The following is a 12,674-nucleotide window of genomic DNA, read 5'->3' as shown; positions in this document are numbered from 1 at the left end:
TAAAACGACGTACAAGATTGTCCCACGTCTTACGATAGGTAATCGATCAGGCTTCCCCGGAACTGGTTATTTCAAGTTTATTTGTTTGTTTTTATTGTACAGCGCAGTTGTGGTAGTAGATGGTTGAGTATGAGTAAGAGTTACATTTTTTGACTTAAGTACCTGTTTTGACTTAGTGCATGCATGATTACTTTGTACATACAGAGATGGGGAAAATATATGGGATAGTGTGAGGATGAATAAACACGGGAACTTTCATGCACTAGGCGCCCTAAAACATTACAACGGGGTCGCACATTCAGTTTGAACTGTCTCCGGCAGTCGATCATAGCACTAAAAGGGTTGTAGGTATTTAAGAATGTTTTATGCTATTCATTTTGTATGGTAGTATGCTAGTAACTTACAACGTCAAGCTTCTAATGTCAAGCAGGTTCGAACCCACTAAGATTTGTTTGGGAAATTTGGTCGGTTTGTAATAGGAGGATGGAAGAATGCTTGAAATCTACCCTTTCTAGTGTCCTAATAGTTTCCTTGCATTATTAGAGTTCAAAATATAATTAGGCTAAACAAGAAAGGGGGTTTTCTCGACTCATACTGATGTGAAAAGGTAAACAAGTTTAACTATTAATTGCTCTTTCTTTGCTTGTCTAATTTTATTGATTTATCTTTGACGTGTTCATGTGCTTACTTGTTGTCATAACATTTTATCGCATTTTATCCGCTTAAGTATAAGCTATCATTTGTAACTTTATTTTCAATTGATTAGGAAAATTTCGAAATTTCAGCAAATTGAGAAAAATCGTGAGCAACGCTCCCTGTGCTAAAGGAGCGTGATGCCATCCGCCCAACTTTTGACCATTCTTAAGAAGCAGATGTTTTTGTGTTGACGGTTTGATTTGCCCGACATTGAGAAAATGCGAACACAATTAATTTGTAAGTTTTTGTTATTTTTTAATATTTTATCCATGATATCCGTGATTTATTTTAATGATTTTTGAATTTCAATTTCTGTTTTATTTAACTGAAGCTGTTGCTGCGCCGACTAATAGATACCTTGGCGGCGAATGATAGCAAACTGCCTGATCCTTTGCGGATTGGATTTGCACCAGCCCTTGGAAACATGGAGATGGATGTCTCTATCCAGTTCTGCATTGCACTTCAAAACAGGTGAGAGGCGGGAGATAAGAGTCGGATCCGGGTTCTGTGGGGCAGAGCCAAGACGAGTCTGGACGGTTCATGGGTAATCCGGACGGTATTAGGAACCAAGGAACACCGTCGCATTCATGGACAGCTTTGGTTAATTGTTTAGCACCTTTACTGTCTGTTTTTCTATTTTAAACGGTAATGAATTGTTGTTAGGTTTAGTTTTTTTTTTTTTGTTCTTGGTTATTTAATCAGTGGTTCAGGCTTTATGTTCCTTTGGCATTCGGAAAAGATGTTTTGAAGTATTCTTTCACTTGACGATTTATCAATAAATTCATGTAGTACCTTTTTTCATTTCTTAGACAAGATGATCTTCTACCAGACACATTTCGTTGCCAACGTCGCCTATCAGTTTTTAAAAAGCGACGGAACTATTGTACGAGGAGGTACGTGTATAAAGCGAATTCATTTGTTACCGTACCACGCATTTTGTGAAATAATTGAATTGAATTTGTTTATGCTTTTAGGTCTATTTTTGGAACTTTACGACTCTGAACGACTTGAACAGACTTACATTGGAGAAACGAGCAACTGAATTGCCAGCACTCTGCCTGACGGCATCAATCAAGTTAAGTGGTCTCATTCATTTCTCGTAAAAATTTCACATGATGACGGATGCATAACAAATGCAACAAAGAAGATTTTTCTCGTTGCGAAATAGTGGCAGATAACAATGTTACGATGACTGGTTTTTCCATATTTTAATTCTTACACTGGTTTTCCCCCCGGTTATTTTCTCTGAATCGTTCAAAAAATGTCGAGGTTAATTTTGTTAGTCACGTGATATTTAGAAATTCTTTCAAAGAAAATAGGGCATGAAAAAAAATTGTTAAAGTGGGTAATACTTTGTTAATTCCCCCAGTCCCCTGCAATTACGGTAGAGTATATAGACAAAGCCATCATCATTACGTAATGAAGAAACAAGAAATGTGCTGTTCTCACTACTCGGGTTTCCCACTCCTTATTTTTTTTAGCGAGTGGTAAACTATTTCAGTTGGTAATAAACTAGAAGCAAGCAGTAGCATTTTACTCGTTCAGTTTTAGAATTTTAAATTGTTATAAATGTAAACTATCCTGAAATAGGACCATACGTTAGACATTAAGCATAGCTTGCAGGCGTATAAGGCATCTTATTAACGCGCTGAAACCAGCACTCGTCTATGTATAGGCACAAACATGAGGATCTCACGATAGTCATCCCTCTGCTACCGACACGAACAGTTGAGCCGATTGCATAACGTGGTTTATTCAATTTCAGGTTTAACGGAAAGCAACAGAATCTTACGTGATGAATATTAAGTGCAATCACAGGATTTTGATTTGTATTGTCTTGTTAATTCGTGTCGCTTTCATTTCCAAAATCACTAGTGAACCCCTTCGAATCCATCGCCACTCGTCCGAAGGATCACTCAAATTATCCCCTGGCGTTAACGCCATCAATTCATGGAAGCAACGACTAGGAAAGATATTGACACCTTTTAATAGGAGGAAAGTGCGGAAATCAAGTGTAGAGAAAATCCTGCCTCCATTGGAATGTTCGATTGTTCCATCATCGCCCGAAAACGATTTGAACATTCTTCCCCCAAAACTGTTGTCGAGTTTGTTAGTCGTCTGTCGTGTGGACTCCCGACTCCGAGCAACATTTGGAAAAGTCAAGTGGGTTTCGATACAAAACTAAAAATATTCCTTAAAACGCATGTGACTTTCTTGCATTTGTATTTTACTTGACAAGTTCCAATTGTGTTCATTTGATATGGATATCGTCGAAAACAATATTGTCAAAAACTCGTTGGGATTTATTAGTCGTGTCCTATATCTTTAACTCAGTTCGTCAACGGGGTGCAAGCTGCAAGTGTTGATATGATTTGCTAAATTTCACTCCTTAAAATCTAATTGGATCGTCGAAAGTCGCACCGTGAGCGCTGTGAGTTTATATCCTAGATACCTGTGTAACAATCTCATTTTGATGTTAATTGAGTATGTGCTTCCAAGCATGGAAATCCAATCTATTCTACAAATTTTAACACATCTGTTATGTTAAAGCAGGTAAAATTTGACTTGCCGGTGACGTCTTCATCATCATCCAAGCCCCACCAAGTGGCGGCTACCGTTGAAGTGACGGCCCAGCCGGCGACGACGACGCCGACGCAAATTCACGATGAGGCCATCACGGTCCAGGCCTGGACCAACGTTGGCCGCCAACCCGTCAACGCCTCACAGACGCCCATTTTGCTGTACGCCGAAGTCAGGCGAGGACTCAGTCCCGTCCTAGACGCCAAAGTCACGGCCCTCGTCTATCCGCCCAGGGGCCAGGACAACAACGGAACCACCACCAGCCATCATCCACCAGCTGGACCCTTTGTTGTCCAGCTCTTTGACAAGGGAACCGGAGGTAGTAACAACCCCACGCCATCTAGCGCTCGAAGCGGGAAATTTAAAATTTCTTTTTTATCATTTTTAAAAATTTCTAAATCCGGATATTACCAGGGCGGATGGAATTTACTCGGCCTACTTTACACGGGCCGTCGATGAACCTGGACACTACGCCGTGACCATTCAAGTGACGGACAACTCGAGAAGGGCTTCCATCCCCGTCAGGAAACTTAATCCGCTCCAGGAAACGACGTCTTCCGCCGGAGTAGCAGCTTGTTGCGGAAGTTCCATGCCCTACGAGCAAACCATTCCGGTTCAACCCTTCCGGCGGATCATCAGCGGTCCCAGCTTCGTCACGGTCGACGGACCCAGTGAGGATGATGACCGCCCGGAAGGATTTCGGATTTGCGCGTGGAGCGCATCGTCAACGCCACCAACGAAGTCGAACTCGGATGGACGGCCCCCGGAACGGATTACGATTCCGGATCGGCCGTTTTCTACCAGATCCGCTGCTACACGGACCGCTCGGCCCTCAACGATTCCAGTTCGGCCATTTTGGTCCACTCTTCTTTGACTCCGCAACCGCTTCCAGCCGGAACGTGGCAAAAGGCCATGGCGGCCTATCTTTTATTACGCCATCGTATTCGTGGATTTCGCCGGATTGAGAGGCAAAGTGTCCAACATTGTTCCGGTTTACATCGAGGAACCTCCTCCGCCCTCGACCACCATCACGACCAATCCGACGCCGATCCTTCCGGCTGGCGAGCACGACGGCAACAACATGACCCGGAGCAGCAACTCTACGCCATCGCCGGCGGAGTGGCTGGATTCATTCTGCTCCTGGTCATCTTGTCCATCGCCGCTTGCCTGTCCAGGCGGAAGCGGAGCGACGATCGCCGCCAGGAGAAGCCCAGCAAACCTTCGTCTTCCACGTTGAAGATCCAGGTGGAGCCGCTCAAGATCAGCCCGACGGATGCCCAGACTCTGCACAGTCACCACAAGGAGCAGAAAGCTGCGGCTGTCGCCATGAAATCCAGCGAGGAATCCTGCCCAGTCTACAAGATTTACGTCAACAACGCCTACATCCAGGAGGAGGACGGCGAGCTGAAAATCGTCTCTCCGGATGGACGGATCATCCAGCGGGGCTCCCTTTGGTTCTCCTCGGTCAACACTCTGCCCCGCGGGCGGATTTTGACCAACCTGGAAGGGCTGGAAGCCGGAACAAGCGCCACGGATCTGAACCACTGGTCCCTGCCGCGGGCCAAAACGTCTCCGCACCGGCACAAGGTCCTGACCAACGGATCCATCATGCCCAACAGCGGCAGCCAGAGCGTCATCAACATCAACAATCCGTCGTCGTCGGCCAATTCCGGCGTGGGCGGCGGTGGCGGCGGATGCGGCAGAGGGGTGGCCATCGCCGACGGGACTTCCATCTCGTCGAAACCTTCCATCTCGTCCGATGACACGGGCATCGAAGTCTCTGACCACCAAACGGATTCCAGGGACAGCGCCGACTTGCAAATGATCCTGCCTCCGCCCGGATTCAGTCCCATCCAGAACCACAACGGATACCTTCCCATGTACTCGAACCAGCATCTTCTTCCGCCGCTGCCTCCGTCGCCCGGCATGTCGTCCCAGCATCCGGACGGCCGGGTCATGAGAGTTCCGAGCTTCCTGGACAACCATAATTCCGGCGATCACCACAGCCACCACCACGACATGAGTGGCGGATCGTTGGGCTGGCTGGGAGAATTCCACGATTCCAATTTCTGCAGCCAACCGTCTAGCCGCCGGCCTTTGATGATCGGAGGATCTTCTTACGGCGGCGCAGGAAGTGGAAGCGAAGACCGGACGCCTCAAATCAGTCCGCCTCCGCCATCGACTCCGACGTCTCAATCTTCCGTCGTCCACCAGCCCAGGAGGAAGACGAGACACATTTCGTTCGTTTAAGTTGTCAAAAAATCAAATCATTCAAATTAAATAAGTTTTTTATTTTCAAATTTTTGTCGCGTGACTGGATGATGAAAGGATGTAGGAAATGTGTACATAGGATGCATCAATTGTGATATACGTATATGACATAATCTGTGACTTTTGATAAAATAAATTTCTGCCTTTGAACAAATGATTTCAACTTGAATTTCTTTTTCTTTTTTTAATTGGGGGGTAAAAGTTAATTATGGTAGTCGATGGTCAATTGAACCCTGAAAAGATGTCAATGTCCTAGGTGGTCGAGTATTCCGGCGAAACGTACGCAATTATTTCTAAGCGTTGATTTGATTTTGTGAGAACGTGTTTCGTACGTCTGGAATTGGTCGAGTATAAAAGAGGTGACAATTGAATACATTTGCATTGCAGCATCCATCTCTTTGCTGGATACACTTCCGCCTGCTTCTGCACTCTACAAGAAATGTGAGTAGTTTTTCTAATTATTCTTGGTTTTGTTTGCAAATTTAATTGAATGGAATTTTGATCAGGATCAACAAGTCAACTCGGCCTCCCGTTTTCCTGCTGTTGGTTGTCATGTCATCGGCCGTGACTGGGCGCGTGTGGAATTCGGCCGGATTCGTTCGCTGGGCGCCGAATTGCAATTTCGTCGGCTACGACATTGGGCGAGTGAAAGTGCCGGCGATCGAATGCGGGAAAGAATGCCTCAACAATCGGCTGTGCACTCACTTCACCAACACGTTGCACACTTGCTACCTGAAGAGAAACGTCAACGGATGGACGGAGAAGAGATCGTCGAACACGGACTGCGAATTCGTTCTCGGCCGCAGCCTCCAATCCACCAATAAACTTCGTCAGGGAAATGATTGGTGAAAAGTTCGCAGCTGTTTAATCCGAAGGTGAAAACTTGAGTTTATTCTAGTTTATTATCACGCCACTAGTAATGTTTTGAACTAGTTTTATGGAAGGATATTAGCCTACATAACCTCACAGATTGTATTCTTTAGAATAATGGATTAATTTTCTGTTTTTACTTTTTTATTCAGACCTGGATACCAGCAATAAAAGGTGGGCTATTTTTCTTCCTAGTAGCTGAAACCAAATGCCTTTACTGACTAACCATATGTCAGTCTAGCTAGATAGAATTGTACCAGCCATCACAATTGTTCGAAAGGCAAACAAATTATTATGAATAATGCTGATTAAATTGCGAATTCTCAATCTTTGAGAAATGTTTGGTTATTTCTCTACGTTTTTTTTTATTTCTTAGACAAAACGATCTTCTACCGGACACATTTCGTGGCCAGTGTCGCCTATAAAAAAAAGCGACGGAACTATTGTACGAGAAGGTATAAAGCGAATTAATTTGTTGCCGTACCACTTATTTTGTGAAGATAATTGAATTGAATTTGTTTATTTCAATTAACTGTCTTTTGCTGTTAGGTCTATTTTTGGGAACTTTGCGATTCCGGACGACTTGAAAAGACTTGCATGCGAGAGACGAGCAACTGAACTGCCAGCAGTCGGCGTGACGGCATCAATGAAGTTAAGTGGTCTCATTCATTTCTCGTAAAAGTCTTCACATGAAATTGCATAACAAATGCAACAAAGAAGATTTTTCTCGTTCCGAAAGTGGCAGGTAACATTTTACGATGACAGGTTTTTCCGAATCCTAATTCTTCAACCGGTTTTCCCCCTCGGTTTATCCCGGCTAATATTTTCTCTTCGTTCTAAAAATGTCGAGGTTAATTTTGTTAGTCACGTGATATTTTGAAATTCTTTTAACGAAAATAGGGCATGACAAAAAATATTGTTTAAGTGGGTGATCCTTTGTTTAATTCCCCCCAGTCCTAGGATAAATATATCCTGCAATTACGGCAGAGGATATAGACAAAGCCCACATCATTACGTAAAGAAGAAACAAGAAATGTGCTGGCACAACTCGGATTTCCCACTCCTTGTTTTTTTTTTTCTTAAAAGAGAGCGGTAACAGTCGTAACACAGAGTGAAACATTTTGTTGAGCACTTGGTTTGTTCACATCACCTGCTGGCGCGGACTGATTCACGCGACATACGTGTGCCACAGTCAAAGTAATACTTTTTTTTAGAATTCTTGGCCCTTGTACCTTGTACTTTTATGAGCAATTGTAGTGATAGTATACGAGATGTTTACTTTACAAAATGCCAACAGCTTTTTAGGGGAACTCGTTGGAGTCGGACGATTTGAAACAGATTTTGCTATTATAGCCCGCCGATTCAGTAGTTACAAAATTAACGCTAGGCCGGTGTGCATTGTCCTAATCATTTGTATTGATGAAGTAATCGGATCGATGATTTAGGTTAGGTTGACTCGAATCAACTCGAATTTTATTTGCTAGATTTACATGAATCAGTAGTGTTTTACTCGTTCAGTTTTCCAATTGTTATGTAAACTATCCTGAAAGAGGACCATACGTTAGACATTAAGCATAGCTCGCAGGCGCACAAGGCATCTTATTAACGCGCTGAAACCAGCACTCGTCTATGTATAGGCGCAAACATGAGGATTTCACGATAGTCATCCCTCTGCTACCGACACGAACAGTTGAGCCGATTGCATAACGTGGTTTATTCAATTTCAGGTTTAACGGAAAGCAACAGAATCTTACGTGATGAATATTAAGTGCAATCACAGGATTTTGATTTGTATTTTCTTGTTGATTCGTGTCGCTTTCATTTCCAAAATCACTAGTGAACCCCTTCAAATCCATCGCCATTCGTCCGAAGGATCACTCAAATTATCCCCCGACGTTAACGCCAATCCATGGAAACAGCGAATCGGAAAGATATTAATACCTTTTAATAGGAGGAAACTGCGGAAATCAAGTATAGAGAAAATCTTACCTCCGCTGGAAAGTTCGATCGATCCATCATCCGAAAGCGAATTAAAAATCCCCCCAGCATCTAAACTGGGGTTGAGTTTATTTAATAATCTGCAAGTAGCGACAACTAACAGGGGATGCACCTGCACTGATCCCAACCCGCAAGGAGCAACTTTTGGACGCGTTTGCTCTACGATTTGTTTGACATCGGAGACGTGGTGTAAATTGCAGACTTGCACTCGGTCGACGACATTGTCGATTCTGTATTCCCTATTTACTGGCCAACAATTTCTGGGACAAGAGACAATCACCTTATCATTTGTAAGTACCACCCAAAAGGTACAAATTGACGAATTAAATTGTGAAATACTCGAAAGCAAATGCATCGCAAAATCCGCATCGACGCAAGCAAAAGTAACTGGCGCATTCGGTTTAGGGGCTGGCATCGCCTTATCGGTTGGTGTTGCAATGGACAAGAAAACTAAACCAAAAGAAGATAAAGAAGAAGAAGAGGAATATGACGAAGATTATTATCAAGAACAAGAATATTCAAAAAAGTTTGGTCGAAAATCCAAAAGTTATTTCGAACATTTGAAAAGTTCGATGATCCCAATCGACGAGAAATTCGATGCGATGCCCCATAATTTGTTTGGTTTTTCATTTAGAAGACAAGCGCAACCTGCGATTGGAACATGCAGTTGTAGTGTCAGCATTCCATTATTATTCCAGCAGGAATGTACAACGACTTGCCTGTCATCCCATCGACTCTGCAGCGGTCATTTTTGTACCCGCACATCCGTTTTCAACGCCTTTTTGTATCTGACCGGAAGCAGTAGCGAACTAACTACACAAACATTTTTGTCCGTCAATAACAAAGATTGCGAGAAGTTGACAGCCGATTGCATCGCATCGTCCGCTATCGGTGCTGTGGCTAAGATTGGCGCTGCCGCTGGACTGGCCGCTGCGGCTTTATCGTCCGGAATGGGAGCAGCCGCTAAACTTTTCATCACTTCAAGTAGCAAAAGTAATGGAACAGCGAAGGAGGAGGATCGTTTGCATCGCACTTATACAGGACGCACAGCAAAGAAATTAAAATATTTTGATTCCCTGCTGAATTCAAAATCTTTGTTTGATGAAGTCGGACCATTTTTAGAAAGTTCAATCGTTGAAGACAAGAATTTGAAAAGGTTTCCCAAAAATAATCTCTTTAGTTTACTCAGTGGACGTCAAGAAGATGTTACTGGTTGTACTTGTGATGACCCAAGTCCATCAGCGGGGACGATAGGACGAGCTTGTAGCACAATTTGTAGAAACAGCGATACCTTGTGTTCTGGTTCTCGAACCTGCTACCGGAACACCACTTTCATGGCCGTTTATTCCTTTTTTACTGGCACACAGTTCCTTTTTTATGATTTGGTATTTCAAACTACTGAAACGAGTGATGTTTCGTCCATTTTAACGAAAACATTTTCACAAATTGACGAAGAAAGATGTGAAATACTCGAGAGCCAATGCAATGCAGTGGATTCTATAGTGAAGGCAAGACAATTGGTGACAGGTGTGGCTGCCTTATCTGTCGGATTGGCCGCTGGAGCTGTTGGAATTGCCCTAATTAAGGCAAAACATAGCCAAGTGGACAATGCAACCTATGAAGAATATGGTGATAATCCATACGTACAAAGTCCTTATGCCAAACGAAAACGAAGACAGCGAATGTCAGAAATCAAAGAACAAAATCAGAACGAAATTGAAATATCAACCAGTCTGCAGACAAGTGAATTCGACCAACACACTTCGTTTTTCCCACCGAGCATTGAGAGTTCAATGAAAGAAAGAGCGGTAGGATGCTCGTGTTCTATTGCTGGAGTAGGTCCTGCAACAGGCAGACAATATATTCCTCACGTCTGTTCAACAACCTGCTTGTCATCTGCGCAGCCGTGTAGTGGTAGTTACAGTTTCTGTACTCGAACTTCCGTTTACGAGGGCTATCCATATTTAATAGGTCCCGATTCAGACGATTATGGCACTTATTCATTTCTGTCTGTCGATAACAAAGATTGCGAAAAGTTACTTGTCGATTGCAGCGTCGCCTCGTCGACTATTTTGGCGGCTGGAAGAGTTGCCGCAATCGGCGTTGGAGTTGGCGGAGGTGTAGCGGCCGGAATTGCAGTGGCAGCTGTTGTTGTCGCCAACAACAACCAGCAAAATAACAATAACAATAATAATAATAATAACAACAATAATGATAATAATCAACAATCGGCCCAAATCTCAAATCAAACCCCCGCAAATAATTTACCGATTCCAGTTGTCGGACTGAGTTTTCCGGATGACGGAAGTGGTGACAGTTCCATTCGATTTCCTGACGGAAGTAGTCATCCTATTTTCAGCAGAGGACCTTGTAATCAAACTCAGTGGGTTACAGTCGATCCCATTTCATTACAGGTCAGTAGCGAAATTACAATAGTTTTGATCAAAGTTCTAATAAATTTTTGTTACTGGATTTTATAACAGGGTGGATGCACTCTGCGTCTCTGTGAGGAAGAAAGAGTTTTCGTTGGCCGGACTGGCCTCTGCCATGACGTCAACGATCCACTTGAATGTCAAGGAGGTCGACGTCTTTATTACACAGCCTATGGAGATCCGATATGTGATTGTCCAATCGGACAATATCCGTTTCCAGACAGCACAAAAGACGACTGCGTTTCATTATTTTCTCAAGGTAATTAGAATGACTATCCTATCTGAATCCATTTTGCCTTATTAAAATACATTATTCAATTGATTCTAAGGTCCGTGCCCAAATCGCCAAGTGTTGGTTATAACTGTGGATGGTCGACTGAGTTGCGAACCCCTCGAATGTCAGACGATTAATGGAGGAGATGACGGACGATTCCAGCAGCTGATTCCGGATGAAAAAGGAACTTGTTTCGCTCTGGGTTCACTCGGACCTTGTTCATCCACTCAACTGTTGGGTTACGACATATTCAAACGGCAATTGCAGTGCGTAGTCGATCCTTTCTCTCCGGAATCTTCTTCATCTCAACAAAACGAACTGGTCGATGCTGCAGAAAACAGGGAATTATATTCGCAGGATTACATCAGCGAGCGGATTGATTGGATCAAGTATTTAATCAGCATCAGTTTATTGCAAAGAAGCAAATTAATTGAACCTGTTGAGAGACAAGACGCTGCGGGAATTCTTCAAGTTCCCAGTTCTTTACCTGATTCACTCCTTCAACCTTGTCGATCTGGAGCTCGGAGAGACAATAATTTCAAATGTGCTAATCCTTTGGTGTAAGTCAATTAGATCTATTTGAATTTAAATAATTTTCGGTTTCATTCAATGTTTTTATGGATTCAGGTCTGATTCCAGTTCTGGAGAGTCTCTTCCTCCGGTTCCTTCGTTATTCTCTTGCCCAGCTGACACTTTTTTGACGGCCTCGGGCTCGTGTGTTGATGACAGTCGGGCGGCCAGTTGCGGACCTTCGACTCGTTTTAACGGAGGAACCGGACAATGTCGATCTTTATTTTAATTTTTTTTTTTTCCAAATTTTTGCTCACTTAAAGAGCGTAAATGCGTGTCGGTTTCTCGATTGCTGATCGTCTGAAAATAAATAAGTTTTACATTACAAAACATTTGCATACGTCATTTTTTTAACAAATTTTGAAGTCGTTTCATGTTTATCCAGCTGTCAGAGTGTCAGTGACTCTGTTCAGGATTCAGGAAAATTGGGAACATTGCCAATTATTTTCAAATAACGAAAATAATCGTGAAACTCCTGGTCATCTTGTCCATCGCCGCTTGCCTGTCCAGGCGGAAGCGGAGCGACGATCGCCGCCAGGAGAAGCCCAGCAAACCTTCGTCTTCCACGTTGAAGATCCAGGTGGAGCCGCTCAAGATCAGCCCGACGGATGCCCAGACTCTGCACAGGACTGGATACACTTCCGCACCCTACAATAAGAAATGTGAGTAGTCAAATTATTCTTGGTGTTTCGGTTGCAAATTTAATTGAATTGACAATTGACTCGTATTTTTGGAATTTTGATCAGGATCATGTCAACTCGGCCGTCCGTTTTATTCCTGCTGTTGGTTGTCCTGTCATCGGCCGTGACTGGGCGCGTGTGGAATTCGGCCGGATTCGTTCGCTGGGCGCCGAATTGCAATTTCGTCGGCTACGACATTGGGCGAGTGAAAGTGCCGGCGGGCGAATGCGCGAAAGAATGCATCAACAATCCGGGGTGCACACACTTCACCAACACGTTGTACCTGAAGAGAAACGTCAACGG

At 43.6% G+C, this 12,674-nt stretch overlaps 1 protein-coding gene and 2 long non-coding RNA genes across 3 annotated transcripts in view; 1 reads left to right on the top strand and 2 right to left on the bottom strand.

Moving 5' to 3' along the window:
* Nucleotides 1–12,674, bottom strand: part of LOC124350689 — a 67,497-nt gene that overhangs the window by 32,676 nt on the left and 22,147 nt on the right. The gene's annotated exons all lie outside the window — the stretch shown is intronic.
* The window catches only part of LOC124347052, a 67,408-nt gene that overhangs the window by 44,771 nt on the left and 9,963 nt on the right, over nucleotides 1–12,674 (top strand). The gene's annotated exons all lie outside the window — the stretch shown is intronic.
* On the bottom strand, nucleotides 4,376–12,312 carry LOC124350788. The gene is made up of 3 exons (XR_006921113.1): nucleotides 12,165–12,312; nucleotides 9,131–9,134; nucleotides 4,376–4,410 (listed from the first exon to the last, which is right to left on the bottom strand). It is a non-coding gene; the product is annotated as an uncharacterized LOC124350788 (long non-coding RNA).

This window comes from Daphnia pulicaria, chromosome 1 (assembly GCF_021234035.1).
Source record: "Daphnia pulicaria isolate SC F1-1A chromosome 1, SC_F0-13Bv2, whole genome shotgun sequence".
Classification (NCBI taxonomy): Eukaryota; Metazoa; Arthropoda; class Branchiopoda; order Diplostraca; family Daphniidae; genus Daphnia; species Daphnia pulicaria.
Note: the sequence above shows the minus strand (reverse complement) of the source record. Positions and strands in the feature narration are given on the sequence as shown.